Genomic DNA, 7,408 nt, shown 5'->3' with positions numbered 1-7,408 from the left:
TCCAACACTTAATACTACACTATACTCCAATGTGTGTTGTGCAGTATACTGTGTGTGTGAAAGCAAAAATGGTTACCATTATGATCCAGTTCAGCACCTCTATCCCTCCACCTTTTGGCCTCTTTCATAATGTTCTCACAATCTGCATCACCTGTATCATACGAGAAGTTCTACTTACTTCATCTCCTCTCTCTCTCTCTCTCTCTCTCTCTCTCTCTCTCTCTCTCTCTCTCTCTCTCTCTCTCTCTCGACTTCCCAAACGAAAGTCCTGGCAGGTCGATAGACACACAAACATACACACAAAATTCAAGCTTTTGTGACCAACGGTTGCTTCGTCAAGAAAGAGGGAAGGAGAGGGAAAGATGAAAGGATGTGGGTTTTAAGGGAGAGGGTAAGGAGTCATTCCAATCCCGGGAGTGGAAAGACTTACCTTAGGGGGAAAAAAGGACAGGTATACACTCTCGCCGCCCCCGCCTCCCCCCCCCCCCCCTCCACACACACACACACACACACACACACACACACACACACACACACACGTGTGTTTGTGTGTCTATCAACCTGCCAGCACTTTCGTTTGGTAAGTCGCATCATCTTTGTTTCCATTCCAGCTCACTGATACGGTGAATACATCTCCTGTTGCTACTGCTTGAGCTGTCAATGTGACACCACCGTTAAATGCACCTTCAGGTGAAAACAACTGCCGAAGCAACAGATCTACAGAGGTTGGGACAACTGACTGGTTTTAATAACCGATTGGCCAGTCAGGGTGTTTCCTCCGTCAGTTTTTCAGTCGAATGAAACGAGTGTCTGCGGGCATGTCAGCTATACGAATTTTTCCCTCCCTCTTTGGGTTTGAACAGTTTCACTCAGTGAGAGACCACTGACTGACAAAAGTCTGACGGTTATGTCTGTTACACAATACAAACTGCTATTTTTAGAAAACATACTTTTTATTCACTTCTACTCGAAATAAGATACATTATTTGTCTCTAAAAATAGTCGGAGGCCCTAGTTGCAGTTCACATGTTAACTGAAAACACTCAAACCCAGATACTGTTGAAAACATTCATACGAGAGTGTGCCAAAAAGTAGTGTCTCCGAATTTTTTATTCTATCATTTATCGATTCTCACGCATATTACTTGGTTGACTTTCCCATTTTGCTTCTACTGCCAGAGGGGTCCGAATTGTAGCATGTAATGTGCCGGCGTGTGAGAAATGGTGTGCTGTAATCTAGATTGTAACCACAGAATAATTCGTGTACACGTGCAGCATACACTGTTTTGGTACGACCGTGTCGGACCGCACGCGAGCGCTGTGACCGTCGGATGCCTCGGGCTCCCTGTTACCAATCCTCCTCCGTACAGTTCTGTCTCGGGGCCCCCTCTGATTTTCGTCTGTTCCCAAAGTTTAAATAACGCCTTTGAGTACTACACTTTGTGATGAAGCAGTGCAAGCATTGGTGAGGTTGTGGCTCTGTCAAAGAAAAACATCCTATACTGACAGTATAAACACAAACTGGCCTTTTGTTGAGAAAATGTGTATGCCATCCCAGTGCTGAGAAATAAATACAAAGACACGAAGAATAAAGAGGTAGAATGTTAATGAAGTTGGTTTTATTTAAAAAGCTGTAATAGTTTTCACACACAAATTTTTACTGCTGTGGCACTATCTTATGTCAATCTATTCGTGGTCTATCTATAGGAATCCTTCCTAACTACCCACAATCACAAACTTACCTGCTTCAGGTTCACTGATGACATCCTCGTGATCTGGGCTTAAGGTGGGGACACCTTCTCCACATTCGTCCAGAATTTCGACATCTCTCCCCCTTCAATTCACACGATCTCCCGGTTCCACACTCCTCGATGTCGACTTTCGTCCCAAAGATGGCTACATCAGTACCCCCGTGCACGTCAAACTGATCGATCACCACGAATATGTCCAGTTCGACAGTGACCACCCTTTCCGTACTGAGGAGTTCCTTCCGTACAGCCTAGCTACCTGCGATTGTCACATCTGTAGTAACGAGCTATTCTTGTAAAAATTTACCGAGGGTCTCACTGAGGCAGTCACAGACCAAAATTATCCTCCCGTCCTCGTCCAGAAACAGATCCGTGCCTTGTCTCCCCAGTTACCTTCCACGGCCCACACGTCCAATCCCCCGGTAATTCGGCACCACCGTGGACTGGAACAACTGAACCACATTCTCTGCCAGGATTTAGACTACCGCTCATTGTGCCCTAAAATGAGGAATGTCGTACCCACTATTCTCTCCACTGGTATTCTGCCACCCACTGAACCTACACAGTATGCTAGTCCGTCCATACTCAGACCCTGCTCCCAACCATTTGCCCTGGCCCATACCCCTGTAATAGACCTAGATGCGAGACCTGTCCCGTACATTCTCCCACCACCACCTACTGCAGTCCGGTCACTAACATCACCTACCTCATCGAAGGCAGGACTACTTGTGAAACCAGTCGTGTGATCTACAAGCTAAGTTGCAACCACTGTGCTACATTCTGTGTAGGCACGACAACCAACAAGCTGTCTGCCACCAACTAACTGTGCCTGACAGAGCTGGACCGTCCGGTCGGTGAGAATGCTGCCTGACACAACACGCTTCACGTCAGTGACTGCTTCACAGCTGGCGCCATCTGTATCCTTCCTACCGACACTAGGTTTTGTGAATTTTGCAGGTGGGAAATCTCCCTGCAATATATCATACATTTCCTGGCCTCAGCCTTCACTAGTCCGTATCTCACCCCCCTTCCCTGCTCCCGCTCCAGCAGTACACAGCCTTCTATTCCACGAACGCACCCGATAGTCTTTTTTCCCTCCTCTACTTCTGTCCTTTACACTCCCCCTCCCCCTATATCCCAACTGTACCTAACTGCCTCCCTGTCTGCAGAACTCCCTACATGCTCCCATAAGCATTACACTTACCCTCACACCTACCCTGCTATCCTTCCCCACACCCTTCCCACATCGTGCCCCCTTCTTATCACCCATTGCTGCTACCATAAGGCACAGCTACCGGCTGCAGTCTGGCCAAAGTGGCCAGAGACAGTGGCTTTTTGTGTGTGTGTGTGTGTGTGTGTGTGCGCGCGTGGCCTTTTGGCCAAAGCTCACGTCATCTCCAATGCCTTGTAAGTAGCAGTTTGTTCTTCACACAATATTGTTAACAAATATTCCAGTAATAATGGAGCAATTTATGAAGAAACTGTGGATTTGAGTTATTTACTAAACTATTATAAGAAATGAAAATATTCTTTTGGGCTCCATAATCCATTGTTTCACAGTTGAGTGATGCTTATTTGCTTTGTCATTGTATTGTAATAGACTGCATATATTGGCGCAACCTACTCTTGAGTACTGCTAGAGTTTTGGAATCCGTACCAGGTTGGATTGAAGGAAGACATCAAAGCAAATCGAGAGACGGGCTGCTATATTTGTAAGGTTCAAACAACACAGATATGCTTCAGGAATTCAAATGGGAATCCCTGGAGTGAAGGCTACGTTCTTTTCGAGGGATGCTATTGAGAAAATTTAAGAGAACCGGTGTTCGAGGCTGACCGCCAAATGATTCTACTGCCACTAACATACATTGTGCGTAAGGACCACGAGGATAAGATATGAGAAATTAAGGCCCATACAGAGGCATATGGACAGTCATTTTTTCCTCACTCTGTCTCTGAGTGGAACAGGGAAGGAAGCGACTACTGATGGTACTGGGTACCCTCCACCACGCACCTTATGATAGCTTGCGGAGTATCTGTGAAGGTGTAGGTGGAAATGTAATTGTTTGTTTATAAAAATATAATAGAGGGAAACATTCCACGTGGGAAAAATTATATATAAAAACAAAGATGAGGTGACTTACCGAACGGAAGCGCTGGCAGGTCGATAGACACACAAACAAACACAAACATACACACAAAATTCAAGCTTTCGCAACCAACTGTTGCCTCATCAGGAAAGAGGGAAGGAGAGGGGAAGACGAAAGGAAGTGGGTTTTAAGGGAGAGGGTAAGGAGTCATTCCAATCCCGGGAGTGGAAAGACTTACCTTAGGGGGAAAAAAGGACAGGTATACACTCGCACTGTGCGTGTGTGCGAGTGTATATCTGTCCTTTTTTCCCCCTAAGGTAAGTCTTTCCACTCCCGGGATTGGAATGACTCCTTACCCTCTCCCTTAAAACCCACTTCCTTTCGTCTTCCCCTCTCCTTCCCTCTTTCCTGATGAGGCAACAGTTGGTTGCGAAAGCTTGAATTTTGTGTGTATGTTTGTGTTTGTTTGTGTGTCTATCGACCTGCCAGCGCTTCCGTTCGGTAAGTCACCTCATCTTTGTTTTTGTTTATAAAAACGTATACTGTAATGTATTATTCATACAGATTGTGGCTGTGTTCCATGTTAGTGACAGCTCAGTTCTACAGAGGGGTCCAAAACAAGTGTCCACTGTTTAAAAGTCCATAACTTGCAAACTAATTGACAGAGTTGTCTCATTTTTGGTGAAAGTGTAGCTTAAAGTCCAACTTAAAGATATCACTGTAGGTGTTCGAAATGGTCACCATTAACATCCACACACAAACAATGCCGCCGAACTGCAGCACGAACTACTGACTGCAACGTGTTCAGTTGGCTATTTGCACACGAATGTACGACGAATTCTCGAAGTTCGTCCAATGTGCGTGGCTTTTGTCGATAAACGACGTCCTTTTGTGTTCCCCACAGGTAAAAGTTCAGAGGAGTTAGGTCTAGGGAACGTGGTGGATACTCCACAACACCTCTGCGGCCTATCCACCTTCCTGGTAGATTTTCGTCGAGATACGCCCTAACACGATTTTGGTAGTGGGCTAGGGCACCGTCTTGTTGAAAGTAAACTCTTCTGTCTCCATACAAGTCTCGGATGGCAGCTAAAATAGATGTCTGAACCTTCTGAATGTACACCTCACCGGTAACTGTGCCGTCAAAGAAGAGTGGCCCAATCGAGACCGGTAAGACAACCCACATCACACATTTACTCCTGGCAAATTCACGGCTTTGTCTACACGGACGTTTGGATTTTCGGCGGCCCAGTAGGTGCAGTTGTGGCGATTTACTGTAACATTGAGTTTGAACTGCGCCTCATCAAACCACACAATCATCTCTGCAAACTCCTCATTGTTGCGCACCTTGTTAGTAAACCACTCGCAGTACTCCATTCTATGATCTGGGTCGTCCTCGTTCATTGCTTGTAGCATTCATGGGATGTAGCACTTCCACTTTGCTGTCTTCAAAATTCGCCGACCACTTCAGCGACTCACTCCAGTTTCACAGGCACACTGTATCACAGACTTCTGTGGCGAGCGAGTGAATTGCAACACATGACGGCAGTTAGCTGGACTCATTACTTTTACAGATCGTCGTTTGTGTGCATCTTTAACACAGCCTTTGGCTTCAAATGTGTCTCAAATGCGACAAATCGTTAAATGTGTCGGTGGCTCTGTTTGATACTCATTTCGCCATTGCCGTTGAACCTCATTAATGATTTCGTACTTAAAATACCACTTCGAAACTGACTTCCTTTCATCGAATGTAAGCCTTGCGCCAGCCATGTTTACTCGAGTAACTAGGTGCAACTAAGAACCAATCACTATCTGGGGACTGTCATCTGACAAAACAAAACAACGCTTGTGTGGCAATTGCCGGAACTACAGACTATTACACTACCAAAGATGAGACAATTCCGTCAATTAGTTTTCCAGTTATGGACTTTTAAACAGTGGAACATTTTTTTGAACCCCTCTGTATTATTTTACTCTATTTTGTATGAGCGAAGACACACTGTCAGTATCGTGTGAGCTGTTTACTGTATTCAGTTACTACGAAGTGAATACGGTACATAAGAGTTTTAGTGAGATCAACTAACGGCAATTTTGTGTAGGCTAACCATGTACGGTTTGTGGCAGTCAACTGGTATCGTAAGAAATTTCACACAGGAGTAAGAAGAATGAATCAGGTCTTTTACAAAGACTTTCACGTTCAGTTGTACTTATTTTTAGTAATGATGTAAAATTAAATTGAGCCCATTTGACTCATATACAGGGTGGTCCGTTGATAGTGATCGGGCCAAATAGCTCACGGAATAAGCATCAAACGAAAAATCTACAAACAACGAAACTTGTCTAACTTGAAGGGGGAAACCAGACAGCCCTATGGTTGGCCCACTAGATGGTGCTGCCATAGGTCAAACGGATATCAACTGCATTTTTAAAAACAGGAACCCCCATTTTTTATTACAGATTCGTGTAGTACGTACAAAAATATGAATTTTTTTAGTTGGACCCTTTTTTTCACTTTGTGATAGCGCTGTAATAGTCACAAACGTATAAGTACGTGGTATCACGTAACATTCTGCCAGTGCAGATGGTATTTGCTTCGTGATACATTACCCGTGCTAAAACGGACTATTTACCAATAGCGGAAAAGGTCGATATCGTGTTGATGTACGGTTATTGTGATCAAAATGCCCAACCAGCGTGTGCTATGTACGCTGCTCGGTATCCTGGACGACATCATCCAAGTGTCCGGACCGTTTGCCGGATAGTTACGTTATTTGAGGAAACAGTAAGTGTTCAGCCACATGTGAAACGTTAACCACGACCTGCAACAAATAATGATGCCCAAGTAGGTGTTTTAGCTGCTGTCGCGGCTAATCTGCACATCAATAGCAGACAAATTGCGCGAGAATCGGGAATCTCAAAAATGTCGGTGTCGAGAATGCCATATCAACATGATTGCACCCGTACCATATTTCTATGCACCAGTAATTGCATGGCGACGACTTTGGATGTCGTGTACAGTTCTGCTGTGTACAGTTTAGCTGCTGTCGCGGCTCCCTCAAAAGAAACAAGCTTATGCGACCAAGCACATTACTGTGTATCAGTTTTGGTGGTTGTTCGGCTCAAACACAAGACTGAATATATGGTAATTGTGTTTCTTTGCCATCTGTGAAGCCCATAAATTTATTTACAGGTTTATAAAACTTTCTTTTGTCTATTCTCTCTGCTAGATAATGAAGTTTCTTCATATTTTGTGAGATTCAAATGTCCTACACCGTATTTGTTTGGTTGTCACTTGATACTTCCTTTGTCCTTGCTGAGAGGCAAATGCTGCCGCGAAAGGCAAATCATTTAATAAACTTTGATTACCTTCAGAATTATTACATTTTGTGTTTTTGTCTAATAGTCTATCTTTTACAAAACTCAGTTTCAATTGCTCACTTGACTAGGTTTCGAGAGCAGCAACTACAACTTCGTATTGTGGAGGCATTGTTAGTAACAAACTTCACACAGTTATCAGATTATTCAATATTAGTACACAATGCTTTCAAATCGTGTATTAACTTACCTTAGTTAAAAA

The sequence above is a fragment of the Schistocerca americana genome, chromosome 11 (assembly GCF_021461395.2).
Source record: "Schistocerca americana isolate TAMUIC-IGC-003095 chromosome 11, iqSchAmer2.1, whole genome shotgun sequence".
NCBI classification, from domain to species: domain Eukaryota; kingdom Metazoa; phylum Arthropoda; class Insecta; order Orthoptera; family Acrididae; genus Schistocerca; species Schistocerca americana.
This window is presented reverse-complemented; position numbering follows the sequence as displayed.